Raw genomic sequence first — 23,536 nt, 5'->3', positions numbered from 1 at the left:
TCCCCCTTATTTGGCTAGAGAATTGATCAGATTTGCCCTCAGGATCAAATATGCCTCTGTAAATGTCCCTGAACAGGGCATAATGAATCAGAGCATTCAGATAAATTAATTTCTTTTGAAAATCTAATTGAAACATCACAACCTTCATTCCATTTTCATTCTAATATCTGCCACAGTCATAATTTGTCCCTTAGGTATTTCAGTTTTTACTTGCAACTTGTAGGTAAGTTCCTTTAAAAGAGGATGTGCATCTTGCATTACCAAGGCAACATATGAATAAAACCCATTTTGGGGTATCCCTAAGGCTTCCATATGACTTTCACCCAGGGATGGGATCTGACCGGTATAACTATCGGTTCTGTCACTCTGCATCGTGCGTGCATGTGCGAGTTGCATGAGTCGCGCGAGTGCAATTTACGACCTGCTGAGCTGCCCAGACAGCTGAGCAGTGCTGTGTGCAAATGCGCAGTGGTTGAAAAAGCCCTTTTCCCCCTGCTTTTTCAGCTGCAGCTGTGTCACGCAAAGCAGCTGCGGTTGAAAAAGCAGGAAATAAAGGTCAGGTAAGAACCCTGGGCAGGCGGATGGGTCAAAACAGCAGCAGACATAGAACCGGTTCTATGTATGCTCTCTGTTTGCTGCTTTTCAGAGCAACCGGTTCTACAGAAGTGGACAGAACCGGTAGAATCCCACCTCTGCTTTCACCCATCATGGTTTTAATGCAACAGCAATGATATTTTTAAAAATATGAAGTGCATTCTTATTGACATTTGCAAATTACTTTATTCTCCAAATAAGTCAAATTTCATTTTCAGACATGTCTGCTTCATTCATTTGTTCTGGTCAGGGAGACTTATTGAAAGGTAGCCCTTGGTATAATATCCAAAGCCAACTGCAACTTTTGACATGAAAAAATTTCACATCCTATTTTAAAACAGTACAATTAGTCGCTTTTTGTCAACACATGTTACATTATTTTCCACTTTCTTTCCCATAAAGAAAACTTAAGCAAAACAGAATAGTAACCAATTAAAAAAAGATAAATATTTACACTGGTATACATTTGTGGGTTAATACTACTTTCGTTTATTTTTACGGCTTCTAAAGTGTATTACAATGTTACCTCTTTTTAGAGAGCTCTGTTAATTTTGGGATAGGCCCATAAAATTTTATTTTCCATTCTTTTTTTCCTTTTTTCACATCTGGAAGCTCTGGTGCATATACACTTACATTGAAAAGGAACTTACAACTGCTGGTAATAAATGTCAAGTCATATGCCTATCTATTCAGAATAGATGGTGAGAAATGTAGATGTAGACAAAGATTTCCGCTGCGTCCCATTCTTCAGTAAGATTTGTTTTACAGAGAACCAAACTCCTTGCTTTTCTAGTGCCACTTCCACATGTACACACAGGCTCATTTTTTTCAGGACTGATGGGTGACATTTCCTTATATAGTTAGGAGTGAAAATCTCTTTCTGAAAATGGAGTGAAAAACTTTCCCTTTTTAGGAGCAAGCACCACTTTGGCAAAACAACCAATCTGAAGCACATTCATTTTTTTCTTTCTTTTTCTTTTTTGGTCAAAACATTAGCAGAGTACTTTGTTAACAAAATGTTCAGGTCACCACAGGGTCATCACATGAACTGTAAGCCTTTTTATGAGCTAAATGTTTCCAAATAGCACTCCAAGCTGAAAGTGCTGAAAGTAAACTCTTCTCCTGTAAACAGGCAGCTGCTGAGCTAAACGGCTTTTTCGTGATTCAGCATCAATGTCTTGGCAATGCCACATGCTAGTTCCTTGCGCAAAAGGCGGACAACATCAACAGTTAGGATGCAACTGCCTTCCGCCTCCACAAAACGTGTCAGTAACAAGTTTGCTTGGGCCAGAGTTAAGGACTTTGAAGCCCGATTCATTTCACGGGGAGACAGCCACACACAACAACTTCTCACCAAAATAGGTTCCATCAACAACTTCTCACCAAAATAGGTTCTGAAGTTATCCTGGATGGTGTCAGCATAAGAGCTGCACCAGAAGGACTTGTTAGGCACAAATACATCCTGTGGGCAATGCCCGCAATGACCCATGCTGCATCCAAGGCTTTTAAAGCTACTCATTAAGTGACATTAGGCATTTTGTTTAAGACTGGAAAGCTGTCAAAATACCATTTTGTGAAGTTGATATGTAGGTGTTTGTGTGTGTGGTCCTGTAAACTTGGGAAAGGATTGTTGCCCAGCAAAAGAGCACATGGCTAGGACTATAAGATCCCAAATTCCACCCTTCTAAGGTAGGTCACAAGAAGATGACTGGTCTGGAATCACAGAAAATTATTGCTGTTTAAAGGGAGAGTTCTACACCAGGTAGCCCAATCACTTGAGGTAGCAGGTTGCTTTCTATGTTTTTGCATTGGCTTGGATCCTGAGCTGAAGAATGTTTTCTTCCATGTTGGAACTTTAGTCCCCACCAAGCTCACACTGGCAGAAAGCAGTTGGTAACCAACTTTCACCTATTCCTTCAGAATTAAATATTCGGGTGGTTCAGAGAATCAGACAAGGAAGGAAAAATTGATATGATGTGGCTCACCTACTAGAGGGAGATGACATATCAATCACAAGACCTGAGGATCCAAACTATTGTTTTTCAGAACTTATTTATCACTACACTAGATCACATAAGTATCTCAATAATATTAAGTATTTAAAACATAGAAGGAACCCTGCGAATTCTCAAAAGTTTTTTTCTATTTTATTTTTGTGCTGCTTGAGAATTTTGTTGACTTCCTTTTGACTGTTTATTTAGCTTACTTTTTCCCTAGAGGTGGGGTAAAGTGTTATCACCCAATGGGAGAATTTCCATCAGTATGTGATCCTCTTGTCCCATCCTTTATTCCAGACTTTCAAATTTTACCAACCAACCAGTCTGGTTACGTGGAGTCTTGACCAACCATAGAGGATGAAAAGAAGGAGAAAGCAGATGAGGGAAGAGCTCCTGGTATTACATCTATTCCTCCTTCACTCCCAATTCAGCTGTTGCTCCTGCAGGCCTCCCATTCCTCTTCTCTTCAAGTTGAGGTAGGATATTCCATTGTGACTGAAGAGCATGGTATGGGAAACCATTGTAGAGTTAAAAATGATTGCTGGAGCAATACCACGACTTCCTCACCTCCCTTAAGTTTTGCATCACTATCTGTTCACTGGGGCCCCTATCTGAAAGTTTTCTCTACAACTAAGTGGGGTTATGTCTACTGTTGCATACATTAAAACTATATAATATCCCCAATGACTATGTATAAGTCCCACTATATAAAGATATGCATCATGTTCTATTGGTGACCAGTGTCACTTGGTGGGTCCTAGGAAGTGTGTCTTCTCCTGCTTGGTGCTTATCTTGTAGAACAACCTCCTTTCTGAGATATTGAGAGCCCTGACTCTGCTAACCTTCTGGAGGGTCACAAAGACCTGCTTTTTTTCCAGGTCCTGAGGCCAGGATGTTGATGGCATTCTGATGTGGAGGTGGGGATCCATGGACTTGGGTATATTAGCATTTAGAATTTATGGGGAGGGCTGTACTAGTTTTCTTGCATTTTGATTTTATCTTTGTTTACCACCCAGAATTCTAATGGTAGATGGGCAGCTGTATGCATTTGTTTAACAGGTAAACTGCAATGAAAATAAATACATACTTGTTGGTTACCTTGTATTTAAATAAAAGCAAGAATGCTAGAATATTGCCAGCCAAAAAAAACCAAAAACACGGATATTCCCTTATCTTTTTGGAATAATATCTTTATTCATTTGTTTTCATTAAATTAGATGAGAACTAATGTAGGATACATTTTCCGCATGGCTGAGAAGGGTTGTTTGCCTGAAATCATTAAAAGTCAGAGCCAATTAAGGCTGATAGAGTTGAGCTAGATGAATTCTGGAATAATATTAATGTTTGGTCTGAAAAGACAGAGCATTGCCTTTAATTAAAGGCTATTCAAACAGAAAGGTAATCACATTCTCCTGACCTGATTCTCCATGAAAATCATTTGATGATCTATAAAGCAAGTTTTTGTGGCTAGAAAGGAAACTATTATTTTCTACCACATTATTATTTTTTCTGAGCAAATAGAAGTGCTGCCTGGTTTACAGAAGTCCTGAGTAAAATGTCTTCTCTGGTCTTCCCATATTCTCCCAATTCCCTCCTCTTGATACTTACTCTCTTATGCTCATTCCCCATCCCCAATGCCAGACAGACCATTGATTTCATTTCTTTCCCTCTTGCTTTTGATTTATAAAAGTGTCTGGATGTGCTGACAGGCCCTTTGTCCTGTCAGAGAGTCTCTTGGGGAGATGAGGTGGTGGTCTTCAGAACAGGACTTCTGGTGTTAATTTAAAAAAACAAAAACCCAGTCAGCTGTATAAATCATAAAATGGTGGGGCTTGGAGTTCGTAGTACTATTGTGAGAAGGATATTGCAATTTTATTTTTATGACTAAGATTTGCTAGAAGGCTTTATTTTTTATGTGGATGATTCCTGTCAGCCTTGTACCCAACATTTGATGCCACCTTTCCTCTTCTAAGAGCTTCTTCATATTTCATAAGGGACATTTTTAATGTCTTCCACTCACACTTCTGCATGTGGCAGGAGTTCAAACTGAATCCATCCCTGGGGACATAACTCGAAGGAGAGATGGCTTTCAACATGTCTACCCTCTTGTTTTCAGATCAGGTCTGCTTTCCTCTTTGGCTGTGCTGGAGCTAACCCATGGGCAATCTGTGACAAAGCTATAACGATACCTTCCAGCTCTTTCAAGGTCACAGGCTGTAACTGAAATGGAGAAATGACAGGCAGAGAGGTGGGGGCACAGAACAATGGTACGTCCTTCTTTAATAAAAGGGGCCTCTTAAACAAAATAGATCTTCTGTCTTCATCGGGTGACAATCTTTTTTTTCTTTTTTCTTTAGTATTTATAAAGTTCATTATCAGTCAGCCTGATGTGGAGAATAAAGGCTGCCTTTGAGGCAAGCTAATAAAGAAAGAAGGAACTAGCTGGAAACTTTAGATATAGCTTCCATTTGTTGTCCTAGCCTTTGCTTCACAGTCCATGCCCTTCTGTCACTTGTCTCTAACTTTTCAACATGAAATCTGATGGAGCAAGGAATAGAGTTACAGGATATCAGAGGTCAAAGCAGATGTGTTATAGAACAACATAGAGAGACAAAGAGCAGGAGGAGGTCAGATAATCCCTTGATTTTTTTTTTGGGGGGGGAGGTCACAACTCATCCCTTTAGAAACTATAATCCAGCCGGCTAAATGCCTCTCATCTGGGCTTTGATACCCCCCCCCCCCTATGTGTGTGTATGCTTGTAGTCGTAAGCTAAGTAAATATTACTCAAGGTATTTCAAAGGCATAGAATATATGTGCATGTGTGTGTCTCCAGCACTCTTAGCCAGCATAAGAACCAAACCCAGAATCTTCTAATAACACTTGCTATCGAACAACACTTCACTGTATTCCTTGAAATTTAGTTTTGGACTAGTCAAACTAAATAAGTAAATGATAACAGATAATCAGAGTTGGAAGGGACCTTATAGGTCATCTAGTCCAACCCCCTGCCCAAGCGGGAGATCCTACAACATTTCTGACAAATGGCAGTCCAATCTCTTCTTGAAGGTCTCAAGTGATGGCGCTCCCACAGCTTCCGAGTGTAAGCTGTTTCATTAGTTGATTGTTCTCATTGTCAGAAAGTTTCTCCTTATTCCCAGGTTAAATCTCTCCTTGTTCAGTTTCCATCCATTATTCCTTGTCTGGCACTTTAGAAAATAGCCTGACCCCTTCCTCTCTGTGGCAGCCCCTCAAATATTGGAAGACTGCTATCATGCCTCTCCTGGTCCCTCTCTTCACTAGACTAGACAAGTATTTTGAGGATCAACATAACAGTTTTATACAGAAGGCAGAAGAATTAAAACTATAAAAGAACAAGAAAAATGGTTTGTATATCAATACAGGGAAAATAATATAAGCTCTATTCACACCTCATAATAAGATATGGTTTTATTTAACCATGCTTGGTTAAACAATCTTTAAAGACATCAAAATCAGACTTGTTGATCAATGAAATAATCATGGTTTATCTTGCCAGTTGCACATTTTTAGTTGTCTTGCCTTGCATTATGTACATTAGTTAGAATTCTAAGAGAATTATAAAAACAAACCACAAATTATCCAGGAATCAATAGACAAAATGCATTCTCAATATGATAGTATATATTTGTTTTACTGAGAGATTATTACACGGGTATGTAATATAAACCTGGACAACACTGGGCAGCATATAGAGAGTATGATAGTGGAGACATTAGTTGATGGCAAATGCTCATGGGTAAATATATGGAAAAACATCTTAGCAATGTAAGTTCTATGAACATATTATGTTTGGAATTTCTTTTTTTCTATTAATTTTGTTAATCTGATACATTTTTCCTCCAGTAATTCAGAATAGTTATCAGAATAGTTACATCTAGTTATTGAGAAGCTTACCTGGTCCTATGTTTTGGGGCTTTTAGGAAGATAACAAAAAGTTTTTTACTTTAATTTAAAAGATACATATTCCGTTTCTCATGTAACTTCTGTTTGTATGATTAATCTTATTTTAAATTCTATTACCTTTACTGTATGTAAATTGATTTGAATCCTTCATAAATGAAAGGGGGAAAATCATTTTTAATATTGCTTGAATGTTTCAAGTTTTTATTCTATGTCTCTAATTCACTTAAATGTGCTAGTGAGACAGTTTGGTGTAGTGGTTAATACACCAGGCTAGAAACCAGGACACTGTGAGTTCTAGTCCTACTTTAGGCATAAATGCAGTTGGATGACTTGTGTTAAATTTCTTTCTCTCAGACCTAGAGAGGAGGTGATGGCAAACCACTTCCAAAAAAACCAAGAAATCCCAGGAACATATCCAGGCAGTCTCTGAAAATCAGACATGATTGAATGAAAAAAAAAATCCACCTCAATGAACCTGGATTTTAGGATCCCAGGTGCCTGTGTGCTTTGCCAAAGGCAAAATATAGATCAAACGTAGCTACCTTCTCTGTTTTCATAACGGGAAGGAGTAGGGGACAGGTCACTGCCTTCATGTCCAAGAATGTTATGACTAATTTGATATTTGGAACCTCTGCTAGTGATTAATATACAGTACACAATTTGTAACCTCAATTTTCTTATTGACTTTCAGCTGCTGAACTCATGACCCCAATACTGTACCTAGCCCTGTATTGACTATTCTATGTATTTCTTCCCTTTTTCCTTGGAATAATAAGTACCGTATTTTTCTGTGTATAAGATGCACTTCCCCCCCCCAAAAAAAGTGAATGGAAATGTCTGTGCGACTTATACAGTGAATGTTGCTGAAGCCCCACCCACCTGCTGGCCCCCATTCTTCAGCCTCTGCCTCCCAGCAATTTGCTTCCTTGCAGCAAACATCAAACATCTGGTCAGCTTCAACACAGCCTGGTTAGTACAAGCAGCTGATTGTCGGTTGGAATTGCCTCCTGATGATCAGCTATTTCAGGCTGCAGGGATCTCCATCACCTATTGCCACCTCCATGTGCCCCATTTTTGGCCTCTGCATCCTGTTTTCGACTTCCACATGCCCCATTTTTGGCCCATTCTGATCCGCCTAGAATGGGCCAGAAACAGGGCACGCAGAGGCCGAAAATGGGATGTGGAGGCCAAAAATGGGGTACATAGAGGCGGCAATGGGCAATGATGATCCTGCAGCCTGAAACAGCTGATCATTGGGAGGCTGATCCAAACGACAATCAGCTGCTTGTACTAATCAGGCTGGGCTGAAGCTGACCAGGCTGTTTGATGTTTGCTGCAAGGAGGCAAATTGCTAGGAGGCAGATTTTTTTCTCTTGTTTTCCTTCCCAAAAGCTAAGTGCGTCTTATACTCCAGAGCATTCTATAGTCCAAAAAATACGGTAATTGTCTAACAATGAATTCTGTAGAACTCCAAAGTCTGTACACACAAGTATTTTGAACCTGAAACAGATATTACCATTTTTATATTTTTTATATTCTGGCAAGTTTTATTAATGAACAGAAATGTAGTCTTTCATCTAAATAGTAAGGAGTCTTTCAATTTGTTAATAAATCAGATTAGAGTACTGCAATTATAATTTTCATAAAATACTTTAATATTTTCTTGCCCTACATGAAACCTTCTTCAGTATTTTGTCTGTATAGCAAACAAGTTGGATGAATTACAGCTGAGGGTGAATGAATAGTTGGGAACAATACTTGATGGATAAATAGACTATACTTCCTTGTATATTAGCTTGTTCTGCCTGGCAGAATATTTAACTGAGAGGCTTTCAATGGAAAAAAGACTCACATTAAAAACATTCTAAACAGAAACTGAGTGCATGGTATGTATAATCATAGAAAAGTCATATTGTGACATATCTGCTATTACAAATAATCACAAGGCTAGACATTTATTCATTCTAAGCATCCACTGAAAACAAACAAATAAAAGTAATGCAGCTACATTTATCCAGGAACTGACAGTTCCATTACAAAAATATGGATGGACTGGGAAGAAAAGCCCAAAATAGTTTTTTGTTTTAAATAACCAAGTGTAGGTGGTCTGCATACCTTATGCTAAAGTGATTAATGACTGTAAAGTCCATAAAACCAAAATGAACTATTGAAAGAAAACATTTCTAATTTATAAGTCCCAATAGAAGAGAATATATATAGCTCAGAGTTGAACTGTAAACTCCTTGGTTCTCTCTGAACTTGGTTGTTTCCTGCTAAGGTTTCATTACCAAGCTAGGTAACATCACCAGTGCAATTTGTAAGTTAGTGCAAATCCTGCATTGAAGTGGTTAAATCAGCCAATAAAGACAACTGGGGATTCTGGGATATGTAGTCCAAGTATAGCTTGAGAATTTCAGTCTAGGAAAGGCTGCCTCACCTTTTTGAAGTTAATGAGCCTCAAAGCTATCTAGAAAATGTAATATATAAAATGAATACAGTATATAGGAGATGAACAAGGAAATGTTAGTATAGGGATTATTTGGTAAAATTGTCCACTGACTATAATAATATGGCTATAATTTTTGTTATTCCATTTTCAATCTGAGCAACATTAAAATGTATAGACTTCAAACCCCAGAATTCTCCAACCAGCATTCTGTTCACTCAGTTGAAATCTACACATCCTATTAAATTAGGAAACACTTGAAGATTGGAAATGTATACATTGGGGAAAAATGGCTGTAATTTGTTCCAAGCCTATAGGATAGAAAAGTTTCTTAATATTTTATTTATTTATTTATTTATTATTACTAATTAATTTATTATTAATGTATTTATTTTTTATTATTGATTATTATTTATTATTAGACCTGTTGGCTTATCAGTTAGCTAATAGTAATTCTTTGCCTTTCCATCCACTTTTATTTATTATCTAGTTTCTTAGTCTAATTTAAATGTGGCATTTTATTTTAAAATTATGCTCTGGCTTGATAACTTACATGATTATAGAAAATAATTACATAAAGCTATATGATTCGGGACTAGCAGCATATCTCATAGTGTTGTTTCTGCACTGCATGAGAATTTTTGATAGCTTTCTTCTTGTTAGTCTGAAATTCCCCTAGCTTAGAAAAGCAATTGAGTTTCTAGACACAAATTTTGCACTGAAAAGCATGTAGGCTACACATGGTCCAGTAGCTTTGCAAAGAGAAACTTTCCTTGTAGTATGCCACATGTTGAAAAGTACTAACTACAGTGTGAAGCTTGGATCATGAATCTTGTTTTGAACTTTGGTGATAAATTATTACATAAATCACCTCATTAGCTAACCCTTTCACAACAGTTCGGTGGAAGAGCTTTGAGAAAGAATTTTGTTCCTCTCACTCTGCTTGGATCCAATCTTCAGTATATAATATTTCAAACAAGATTGATGCTCCAAATTCAAAACCTTATTCCCTAGGATTAATGAAGACAATGAAGATGCCTTCAGCAGAATATCCAGCTATAATGAACTATATAATTCCCTTACCCAGGTTCTGGCTTTGTGATCTCACCACTTCAGATTTACCAGGCAGAAGAATTTTTTTTTTTTCACAGTACTGTCTTTGAAATAGAAGCAGACTTTGAAAAAAAAAATCTTTTGGAAATGAGGACATTTCCTGCCTAGTGGTTCATGGGGAATGAGGAATGCCTGTGTAGCTGACACCAAGTTTATTTGTCCCATTGTAAAAGTCTAGTCATTCAATAAAAGGAAAAAGGGGGTGGAGTGCATTTCTTTTTTTGCCATTTACATTCTATTAGAGAACGGTTACTTGGTAAATCTGTTCTTCATTATCATTCTTCCTTCTCCCCCACTCTCTTCTCAGGATAAACTCTGAAATATCCCTTCCATCCTCGGCTAAGGTTTCAACAGAAGTACCAAAAGCTTAAAATATTTAAGACTTTATATGGAGCAGAAATACAACCAGGAATTGAACATGAGCAAACTGACCACAACTCCAAGGGCTCCAAACCATTACTGACCTAGACACCCTCGGTACTCCATCAATAGATACTTTGGTGATGAAAACAATTGATGGGCTTCATTGTTTCAAAGGTCATTGAAGACCAAAATGATAGCAGAGCTGTTCATAAAATTCTTCAAGATTAACCAATACAGAATGTAACATCTACGAACTTTTATAAACAATTTGACCTTAGTGGCGGCATGCTATCAGTATAGCTCTGCTTTCCCATCCTCTTAAACCTTGCCTCTTTAGGCATCATTAATTCCCTCCAAAATTTAAACAACTGTCATGTGTGATACTCTTCAGGTGTACATGTGGGAAAGATTTATAGCGTTACAAAAGAATCTGCTCCTAAAAAGCCTACCCACGTGGAGTCTTTTTTAGAACCAATGACTTGAAAATCTCCCAAGGATAATTGGAGGTCCCTGGAACCATGCAAATGAGTTAGTTATCTGTAATGAGTGCTGGGTTTCCTTAATCTGGCCAGCTGGCTTTTAAAACTTCCGAAAGATGTGGAGTTTCCCAAGAATTGCAAATACTGCTTTAGCATCAATATTCCAGCTTCTGCTTAGCCTCATTTGATTACATTGTCAATATTTTACATCAGCCATTAACACTTGTTTTCTACTGATACACATTGAACGTTTCTAGCATACTAATAAAAAAATGAAATATCACTAGAGATGGTATTTAACAGTTTTGGAGATGTATGAAACAGTTTTCATTATATTTATATATTTTTTCACTTGTCACTTCCAGTGAAATGGCTTTTAAAATATGTATCCTAGAAATTTAAAATGGGTTACACATTCTTTGTCAATAATATGCCAATGATTCCTTTCTGTTCTTCTGTTTGGAGAAGTTTGGATTAGACTGGCCACATTGTAGGCCTTATTGTGATGGAGAACCTATGGCATGGGTGCCGGAAGTGGTGCGCAGAGCCATTTCTGCCAGCGCATGAGCTGTCGCCTAGAATAGGTCCACTGTGCAAGCGTGCATGCGCCCCACCAGCCAGCTGATTGTTGTGTATCTGCCACGCATGCACAGGTGGGAGACACATACATGGGAGACACGTGTGCATGCACAATGGATCTGTTCCAGCACATGACAACGAAAAGGTTAACTAACACTGGTATAGGCCATATGTTTGCAACCCCAATGTTGTTCCATACTTCCTAATATCTGATATGGAAGAAAGGTCAGGAAGTTGAATGGGCACAAACTAAATCAAAACCTTGGCTTGGCACAAGAAATTATTAGAATGTGAAACTAAACATCATCTACTGGCTCTTTATACAATGGCCAAAGTCTAGGGCTGTTTGTAACTATAGGTACAAACCTCCAACTAGCACAACTGGATAAGTTCTGATGGCTCAGCTGTTAAAGATGTTGAGCTTGGCAGCTGAAGACCCGAGTGCTGCACAATGGGGAAAGCTCCCATTACTTGGCCCAGCTCCTGCCCACCTAGCAGTTTGAAAGCATGCAAATGTGAGTAAATAAATAGATAACACTTTGGTAAGAAGGTAACAGCATTTTATGTATCTTGGCATACAGTCAATCTGGCAATATGACCATGGAAATGTCTTCAGACAACACTGGCACCCTTGGCTAAAAAATGAAAATGAGCACCACTCCCTACTGTTGGAAACACCTGGACAGGATAAACATTTATGTTCTCACCAAGGCTTCCTGAGGCAGTAACAATCACACGCTGTTCCCAAAACCCTTTGTTTTTATTTCAATGGCTGTGAATTATATGCATTTACAGCCCGTAATGAGTCCCAAACAATTTATGAATAGTCCAACAAAACTCTGCCACAGTCTTTCCGGATAAGGCTAATAAGCACCCACCTTTATCTCCCTTGAAATGCTGCCAATGACTAAATTGTCAATTAGCTGTACAAGGCCAAATGGAGCACAAAGTCAACACAGAGCTTCAGAGTTTAAATTGACCAGGATGAACAAAGTTGCTTCCTGCAAAGGCTCATGTCCCTTTGCTCCTCCTTTATGTCTTATGGGAGGGGCCAATACTCTGCAAGCCTTACTCCCGAGTCACCCCTTTTGTCTTAACTGTTCTTGCCTTCTGGCAGTTCTGTGCAAGTGCACACTGGGAACCGGCTCCCCCTGTTCCTCTGCCTCACTGATGTCAGATTTTGGAGGCTCCAGAGTCCACACATAACTCTCAGATGGCCCTGGCTCCATCTCTGTGTTGGATGCAGATCCCTCATCTGAGCCCTCCCCAGACTCCAGGACTGGCCCATGTTCCTCCCCACTGTCTGACTCTGCTGCCAGCTCTGCAGGCCACCAGTGGACCACATTATCTTTTTTTATATAAATATTTAATATGCATGTAAAAAGGACAATGCTTCAATCATTAGGTTATGTCCCATTTTTAAGGCAACCACCATCACTGCAGATGCCTTTACCAGAATCCTTGGTTTAACAGTGACAACTTAGTTTATTTAAAATGAATAATTGTATAAATTAGCCTTTAACTGACCTCTACTAGAAAGTGTTACTTGTCATTCACTTCTTGCTATTCTTCCTTATTATATAAGGTATTGCGGTGGTTCTCAACCTGTGGTCTGTGGACTCCTGGATAGTTGTGATGTTGTCATAGGTGTGAAGGCTTGAAGAAATATTAAGTTTAATTTTGAGTTAAGTCTTAGTGGTCCATGGTGATGGTCTGTGGCCATAAAAGGTATTTAAAGAAATTTCATGGTGAAGAAAAAGTTGAGATATTAAGTTTTCCTTTTTCCATTCATTCATTTTGGATCACATTTCAATTTTGCTCATTGTTATTTTAAGTCTGCAACTTTTGAAAATGGAAGGTCCCGACTTCCGGTGGTGGCCTGTGGTCGAAGTGGCATGGAGTGACAGCACTCTGCCCCTAATTGCCAAGTTTCAGCGATCCGGTGGCCGTCCGAGGTGAAATTGGTCCTGGGGGGATCGGTGAAGGAGAGGGGAACCTTCAGAGCTGAAGCGGGAAGTTGCGATCCCTAGCAGCATGTTCAGAGGAGCCTTCAAAGCTGGAGCTGAAGAGTTGGATCTTAATGGCCAATCCAGAGACCTGACATCCCACAAGAAAGGAAAGGGAAGCAAAGAGGGAGAATGGTGTTAATAAGCAGTGAGAGCGGAGGAGCTTGGAACTGCCAAAGTGAGTCCAGAGAGAGACGGTGAAAGTGAAAACTCAAAGAGGCACACGGATGGGACTTCCGGTTTGTTCCTTATCGGTGTCGGTGCGGAATCCTTGATCGTGTGCAGTTTCGCCCGAGCTCACTTGCTGGAGGGTCTCGATCAGGTCCGGAGCCAACCTGGTGGGGTGGTGAACAAGAGGGAAATTACCTAGAGAGTCGAGGGGAGCCGCAACTCTCCTCCCTGACAGGAAAATCCCTCCCAAAGGCAAGCTGCAGCAGTGGTCCTAAAATGGCCACCATGAAGAAGAAGAACACTCAGGGAAACTAAGTTTTGTGCTGGAGAGAGAAGTAGCAAGCAGAGTGTGAACCAGGCAAAGGACATCACTTTTGAGGTACCCCAGTATCAAATTAAAAGGCTATTTTGGAGGAAAGTGTGTGGAAGCGGCGACCAGAGAAAATGAGAGAGAAATTGGTTTTTAAATTTGGATTTGATTATTTTATTGGACTAATCTGGAGGAGAAATTTAAAGGAAAATACGTTAACACACAAAGGTTTAAAAATTAAACTGGACATATATTGAACTGTGGGCACTTAAAAGGCATAACTAAATGCTGGAATTGAGTGTGTTGAAAAGAATAGCTAATGATTGAAATTAGTGAACTTAATAAAAATATTATGTTCAACAAAGAAAGCTAATAAGAAAAGGACTTAAGAGCGCCACCTGATGGTTCAGGAAAACATTAGTACATTTTAAAATGAGTGTCTGGTCTTTTTGAGAGTTTGGAACTTGGAACTTGAAAGAAAATAAAATGAACTTTATTATTGTCATAGAACCCCCTGGTAATTTGGGAAACAGCTGGGAGGCCAATTAGAAGATTTGGAATAAAGACTCAAGAGTATGAATTGTTGAAAATAAACTCAAAAATATTGGCTGAAATAATATACTGGACTCTGGGATTGAATATATCTGTCAAAGAAGAGGATTTCAGCTATTATGGAAGATGAAAGAAAAAGAAAAAAGGAGAAGATATAATGGAGGAGCTACTTGTTGATATAAGACTGGACTCACAAGACATAAGATCGGATATGCAAGATACAAGGGACATGATAAAAATCAAACTTGAAATGTGATTATGTACTACAGAAATTAGAAATGGTGACTCAGCATACACAAGAACACAATGAACCAGAGGGGGAGGAGTTCTATAAAGAAGAAGCCAATTTAGAAGGACAAAACAAACAACAATTATTTAAGTAGGGGGTAAAGGGATTAGAATTAAAAATTTGTGGTCTGATAGGATGATAAAAGGGAGAATGGTTCAGAAAATGGTTAAAGAGAGAAGGAAAAAGCAGAAAAAGGAAGTGCAAAAAAAAAAAATCAAAAGAGGGAGAGAGAAAAGTTTAATAACTGGAATGAGAAAAGAAGCGGAATAAGAATGGGGAAAAAGGGAATTAAGAGAAAGGACCAGAAAATAAAGAGGAACAGGAAACAAACAAGGATGAAAAGAAGGTACATTGTTCAAAGAGTGAGAGATAATGGGTGAAAAAAAAAGGGATAAGAAAGGGGATTCCACAAGGCAATATGTTGGGATGTATAAGAATATATTGAAAATAGTATTTTGTAAAGTATAGATAATTTATAGAGAAAATATAATGCAGAATCTTTATATATATATATATATATATATATATATATATATATATATATATATATATATATATATATATATATATATATATATTTATTGTTTATACTAGATAGGAAGATTGATAATAAGGAAGAATGAAGGTGGTTAGCTCGAATTACTAACTAGAGGGGACAATTATATTTATAGATAAGGATTGATAAAATGAAAAATGTGACAGAAAAAAATAATATGAGAAATGACAATAGAAAGGAGATAAGAATTTTAGATAACATTGTAAAATAAGATATGAGAACATGAATTGGAATTGGATAAGTTTAATATTTAATAATGACAAGGATGGTGCAATATGAAATTAAGCAAATAAAATGAATAGGTAATTATGGTCATGTTTGTATTGAGATGTGAAACCTGGAACTATACTGCTTGCCAAATGAGAATTGATATGGTGGTAGGCATTTGGAAAGAGTAAGATTGAAAATAAATATTGAAGAATGTATGAATTAATATGAATATATGCAAAGAGAGATGTAGGATATATTGATGCCACACTGTTAATGTATTGTTGTTATATGTAGATTGAAATAAAAAAAAATTGGGGAAAAAAAGCGGCACACGGACAATGAAAATGGTGAGGAGAGTGGAAAAGGGAGAGGACGAAAGAGGTTGCCAGCAACAGTGAAGGAAAGAACAAAGAAGAGAAAGTAATAGACTGTATGTGAATTGGGAGAAGAGGAGAGGCAAAAGTGGATTGACTGGAACGGGGTGGTTGAAATTTTTGAGTTTCCAAAAGAATAACATTGTAATAGCAGAAGAAACAAAGAAAGCAAATAAAAAGACTGAAAAGGAAAGTGACAGTGACAGTGCAAAACTTAGAGAGCCGGACATTTTGAAGGAGGGAAGTAAAAGTTAACTCTTTAAGCTCACAGCTTTCAACACTACAGTAAGACCCAAGTAATCTGGTTGGAACTTTTAAAGTATTTCTGTTTAAAGTTAATGATCAACAGTGATTATAATACTTATATTTATATTTATATACTTAAAAATATTGTGATTAAGTTCTTCTCTCTTTTTTTCTTCTTTGTGTTTTATATTATGTGATAAAATATTCAAATATTTATTCTTATATAACCATATATCAACTAGTGTAAAGAAGAATATATATAGAGAGAAAAAGTGACTGTTGATGTAATATAATTTAATATAATTTAAAGAATTTAATATAGATACCCTCTAAGAATGACATTGACTGATCCATTCAGGATATTGTCTGTTTTCTCCTATTACTAAAGTATTATTGTTATTAAAGCTATACTGGAATATAGAACTGTAACTTTATAAATCTAAATTGACTATTTAGACATAGGAATCTAATTGTATAAGTTAACTGCTAAATAATCAACTGTTTAAACATTTAATTATTTAAAGTATTAAGGAATTAACAAATAGAAACATATAAGAACATTTAGAAGTAATAGATTGGTAAACAGTTAATATAAGTGTTGCTCTGGATGTTAGGATTGATTCGTAAAACTGCATAGTTTAATTAACTTTTGAAATTTATTGAAATAATTAGGATTTAATGTGAGATATAGAGTTGTAGACTGCAGGGTAGAATAAGGATAGTGATAGAAATTAGGGGAACATTGAATGATGTTGTGGGAGAAGATAGAAAGAATATTAGGACAACAAAATAGAATACTACAAGAAATGACAAGTATTACGACAACTGCAGTGAAGAACAGGAAGAAACCCATTCCAGCAACAACTACAGAGATACTATCCCCATCTACACAAAGATCCATAGAAGGAATGCTTACAACAGATAAACATCTTCCTCGATGAATGCACAGACCATGCCGGCCACTTTATTGTCAATACAAGAAAGGATGACAAAGCTACAGGAAAATATGACTAGGAACCATGGAGAAATGAAAATAGAAATAGAGGAAGTGAAAAGAGAAGTGAGAAATGACATTCAGAAGTTAGATGAGAAAGTGAGCCTGATTCAAGAAGTTTTACAAAAGAACGACCAAAGACTGCAAATGATCAAGAAGAGAACAGAAAAAACAGAACAGAAATTAGAGTCAGTAGATCAGAAAATGAAAGAAAGGAACAAGGAAGTAGAGAACTCACTGATCCAGCTGGAAATGGAAAGAGCCTTTTTTTTCCTGCAATTTCAGAGAGATGAAAGACAAGAGACGAAAGAGGAAGATTTAACAGCAATAATGGCTGAGATTATTGCAGAGGCACTCCAAAGAGATAAGAGTGAGATAATTAATGAGTTGGATGAAGTCTACCAAGTCTATACAAATTATGCTAGAAGATTCAGATTGCCAAAAGAAGTTCACATCTGTTTCACATGGAAAAAAGTGAGGGATATAATCTACAAAATTACCAGAGATGAGCCTATGTAATATAAAGGAAAAGAGGTCGTAATGTTAAAGCAAATCCCGAAAAGAGTGCATGAACAAAGGAAAGAATATTATTTTCTTACCGCCCAACTTAATAAAAACAACATATTATTTAGATGGATAACACCAGAGGGAATGTTGGTGTTGTGGCAAGGGAAGACGATTAAGATAGACACTCTGGATAAAGCACAAGACTTCCACACCCAATTGGTAGGCATAGAAGAACTTGGTAGTAGCAGAGAAGAATTGGAATCGGCCAGCCAAGATGACCAACAATTGGAAAAGAATGAAAAAGAGCAGGAAAAAGAGGAAAAGAAGAAAGACCACAAGAAGAGAACAGAGTAAAAACAAGGGCACAAACAGAGGCATGGCACAACAGGAACTAGTTAGTAGCGGCAAAGAAAGAAAATGGAAAATAATTTGAAAATATTGTCAGTAAATATAAATGGACTTAACTCCCCATCAAAATGAACCAAACCCTGAAGAAATTGGCAAAACAAAAAATGGATATAGTGTGCCTCCAGGAGGTACACATTAGAGCTCAGGATTAAAAAATATGTACAATATAAAAAAATTAGGAAAACTTTATGCAGCACTAGCAGAAGAAAAAAAAAAAGAGGGGTAGTAATATATGTTAGAAAAGGAATAGAAGCAGAAGTACTATATATAGATTCAGTGGGTAGAAAATTAATGTTAGAAATTGTATGGGAACAGAGGAAACTATTACTTGTCGTAATATATGCTCTTAATAAACAACAAGAAATTTATTACAAAAAAACCCATGAGAAAATTCTAGAATTAGGCAAAGAAGAAGTTTGTATGATAGGGGACTTCAACGCAGTTGCGGACACAAAAATGGATTACCAAAATACCAGTAAAAGAAAGAAAAAAAAGGACACCCTTCCAAAAACATTTTTAATATGGCAAAAGAACAAAATCTAATAGATATTTGGAGAACACACAACCCAAAAGAAAAGCCGTTCACCTTTTATTCCATTCCCTATAAATCATGGTCTAGAATTGATATGGCATGGATAAGCAAAACCCTAGCGAAAGACATAGCGCAGGTAGAAATAGCACCAAAAGTGTGGGCAGATCATAGCCCACTAATAGTAACATGGAAAGGCCAACAATAACAAAGAGGGAGATGGATGTTGAGCCCACAAATTCTGAGACATAAGGAATACTTAGAAAAATTTAAAAAAAGATTTAGAAATGTTTTTTTGAAGTGAATATAAAAGAACACACTTCCTTACAGAATTTCTGGGACAGAATGAAGGTCTACCTAAGAAGATTAACAATTGCATATAATGCCAGAAAGAAAAAAGAAAAATAAAGTAATGAATTACAGAATGAGATCAGAAAATTGGAAAAACAAGCACAATTAACACCAGGGAATGAGCGAATCATAAGTAAATGTAGTTTAGTTAAACATAAACTAAACATATTAGAACAGGAAAAAAATTTAAGAGCCTTGAAATTAGTAAAGCAAAATTATTTTGAAAATGCAAATAAGCCAGGAAGGTGGCTTGCATATAGGCTAAGGAAGGAAAAATAAAAAAGATGAATCCAGCAATTACAAGATAAGGAGGGAAAGATACAAAACAACATGGAAAAAAAAAAGAAATAGTACTGGAATATTTTAGTGAACTTTATAAACAAGAAGATATGAGTGAAGAGAAAATTAAACAATACCTAGAGGAAGAAAATATTCCAATACTAACAGAAGAAGAAAGGGAAAGATTAAATGAAGAGATTACTAAGGAGGAACTAAAAGAGGCAGTTAGTAAACAAAATAATAATAAAACCCCTGGAACAGACGGACTACCTGCAGAATTATATAAAAACTTAGGCAAAATATTCGATCCAATTCTTTGAGAAATTTATAATGAAGTACTTACAAGGGCAAAGCTACCAATGTTGTGGAGAGAAGCATACATTACATTAATACCGAAGGAGGGCGCAGATACCACTCACATAAAAAATTATAGACCAATCTCTTTATTGAACGCCGACTACAAAATATTCATGAACATAATGGCTGATAGTTTTTTAAAAAATTGAGTAGATACATACATACAGATCAAAATGGTTTCCTACCAACAAGACAAATAAAAAACAATACAAGAACAGTATTAGACATCTTGGAGTACTACGAGGTGCACCCAGAAAAACAGGCTGCATTAGTTTTTCTGGATGTTCAAAAAGCCTTCGATAAAGTAAATTGGCAATTTATGACACAGCAAGTAAAGGAGATGAAATTTGGGGACAAATTTGAAAAAATGTTAGGGTCAATATACTCAAATCAAAAAGCACGTATAATGATTAATGGAGAAATGGCAAATTCATTCGAGATAGTAAAAGGAGTCAGGCAGGGATGTCCACTTTCACCTCTGTTCTTTATCATGACACTAGAAATCTTGCTAAGAAGAATCAGATGGAATTCCGAAATAAAAGGATTAATAATTAACAAGAAGGATACAAGGCCCAAGCATTTGCAGACGACCTTGTATTCTTAGTAGAAGAACCAATAAAATCAGGACCAAATTTAATTAAAGAGATAGAGAGATATGGACAAGTGGCAGGTTTAACAATTAATAACGTCAAAACTAAAATGATAACAAAAATTTTAATAGAGAAACAAAGAAGAAATTAGTAGAAGTCATGGGTGTACAAATTGTAAAAAAAATTAAATATCTGGGAATTTGGCTCACAGCAAGATGTTCAACAATAAAAGAAGATAATTATGTAAAACTAGTACTAGAAATAAAAAGGGACCTAGAAAAATGGGGGAAAATACAATTATCAATGTTAGGGAGAATTGCAACCATCAAAATGAACATCTTATCAAGACTACTATTTCTTTTTCAAACTATCCCAATAAAAATTAGATAATTTTTTTAATGAACTAAATAAAATTACCACAAAATTCATTTGGTCAGGAAAAAGAGTGAGAATAAAACTAAGCACATTACAAGATAATAGATGCAAAGGTGGATTTGGACTCCCTGTCTGGGAACTTTATTATAAAGCGGCAGCCTTAAAATGGATTAAAGAATGGGCCAATCTGAGAAACAAAAGAATCCTAACTCTAGAAGGGCATGACTTGCAGGCGGGGTGGCATGCCTTCATGAGGAACCCTGGAAACAAAAGCTATTCTTACTTTAATAGACATGTAATTCGAAGTTCATTACTGAAGATTTGGAAAGAGATTAAACTTAGACATTATATGAAAATTCCAGGGTGGGTATCCATCATGGAGGCATTGATCCACCCCAATGCTTTAGAAACCGGAAGAAAGATAAGATACTATGATGTTTTAAACTCCCAAGGAAGACTAAAGACGAATCAAGAACTTAGAGAGCAAGGGATGAAAATAGAGTGGTGGCCCTATTTGCAACTTAATATGAGGTACAAAAAAGACGTAGAAGAATTTGGAATTGAGGTAAAACCAAACCACTTAGACAAAATACTAGAGGGAACAGATGAAAAATTAATTTCTAAAATGTATAACTACCTATTATAGTATACACTTATAGTATACACTTATACTTATTATCTTGTAAACAATTGACAAATCAAATCAAATAAATAAATAAATAAATTAGAATTTGAAATGGCAGAAGAAATAGTTAAAGGCCCAATGATTGCATAGGCAAGGAATGTAGGGCACAACATCAACCTAGAAGATTGGGAAAGAATCTGGAAACAAAATTATAAAGTAACAAAATTGGAGGTCTATAAAGAAAATCAATAGAAAATGTGTTATTGGTGATATCTGGCACCTTCAAGGTTAGCTAATATGTACCCAACTTAGGTCCGCTATGTTGAAAATATGTAATATATAAGCAAAAGAGGGGTACCTTCTTCCATGCTTGGTGGCTTTTTCCAGAAAGTAAAAAATACTGAAAAAAATTAGAACTTGGATAAAAGAAATTACAAATATTCAATTAGACTTTAAAGCCAAAATATTTTTATTGGGAATGGTAAAAGGCGATCACACAAAAGAAATGAAATGTTTAATTCTCCATATAATTATGGCAGCAAGAATTGGGTTGGTACAATGCTGGAAGGGTGACCAAATGCCAACAAACAATCTGATAATCTAGAAGGTCCTAGACTGCACTAAAATGGATGTACTTACCCAAAAGCTAAAGGAAGAGGTAGACTCAAAATATAGTACAGTTTGGGAAAAATGGTACAGTTGGATTAAGGATAAAAACCAGAGAATAAAAAGATAAGGACTGGGGGAAAAAAAAGGAGTTAGACTAAGAATATTTACCAACAACAGGAAATGAATATTAGGAAAATTGTTTTTGAGGAAATAACACACCGTCTAATTGATGGGAAACATATATGTTTTATGTGTATTAGTTTTGTTTTTCACAGTGATTTCTTTTATAATGAAATGTCTTATATTATGTATTGTATATATATATTTTAAATCTTTAATAAACTTTATTTTTTAACGGAAAAAAAAAGAAAATGGAAGGTCCTAGCCCTATCACTTCTGGAAAGCACAGGATGTAATGTTCCTCTCTTATTGTTTAGGAAATCTGTAAAAATGCACCATATTTTCCAGGCTATTAATCGTTAGATAATCTTAGTATTTATTTTATTGTTAAATATAATCTGTATTTTTAAAAATGGCTTCACTGCCTAGACTAGAATACTTGCTAAAACAGAATGCAGCATAACAATTAGATTAATCAGTAGCAGTGATCTGTGTCATTATAAAATCCTCCATTTAAATTGACTTAAAACCACTCACAGGGTGGGAAGACCATATGGGAGAAGAAAGGATAGGGGACAAAAGGAAGTTAGAACAAGAAGAGAGAAATGTGGAAAAGATTAGAAGAAATTTTCATGCAAACACTAGCGTACTCACTAACCTTCTGTTGAAACCTGGACTTCCGAAAGATGAATAGAAAGATTTAAAAGGCCATTTATTGGACTACAGGAGAATTGGGGGGGGGGGGAATGGCAGCCCAACCAGTGCCCCATACCCTTTCTTCCTGAGCTGGCCAATAGTTGGTACAATCTGAATACTCCTGAAAAAAGGAAGAGAGGGAATATTTCCTTGATTTTAGATGTTTTTGACAATAAAAAGCCATACATTTCATAGGAAGAATGTTGCTCTTGTAGTGTTTGAGGGAGTTCCTTTATGAAGCAGAATATGACTATAGAGCAGCTGTCTCAAACTCAATTTACCTGGGGGCTGCTGGAGGCAGAGTCTGGGTGAGGCTGGGCCGCATAAAGGATTCCACAAAAAACGTTGTTAAAAAAATATCCTCAAATGCCGCACTAATATTATACTTTCATATCACGGTGGGGGCCACAGGATATCGTCCTACGGGCCGCAATTGGCCCACGGGCCGCAAGAATGAGACCTCTGCTATAGAGAGAAATAAAAACAATACAGCAATTCACTCCAGGATTTTCAGAGATGGGAGCTTATTTTTAAACAGAAGAACATCTGAATTAAGAAATCAAGTTTAGACAGAATTAGATACCTTATCTATATTTGAAAAAAAAACAAAAACAACACCAACACAGAAGGCCAAGTGTCTCCTACCCCAATGGCTTCTAAGGGTTACATCTAAACTTGTCTTTCTGTTGCGTGTAAATGAATGGATCTTATTGCATTTGTTTCAATATGTTTGAATGCAAATGGGCAAGATTTAATTTTCAAACTTTTTATTAAATCTCTTTAAGCAGCTTTGAAATGTATCCAACATTACACTTTCCAAATTTGCAACACCACAGCTCCTCCTTTGAAGCATTTCTTTGTCCTATCA

The sequence above is a fragment of the Notechis scutatus genome, chromosome 1, assembly GCF_049901735.1.
Source record: "Notechis scutatus isolate UNSWTSFEM ecotype Mainland chromosome 1, rNotScu1.2, whole genome shotgun sequence".
In the NCBI taxonomy this organism is placed as follows: Eukaryota; Metazoa; Chordata; class Lepidosauria; order Squamata; family Elapidae; genus Notechis; species Notechis scutatus.
This window is presented reverse-complemented; position numbering follows the sequence as displayed.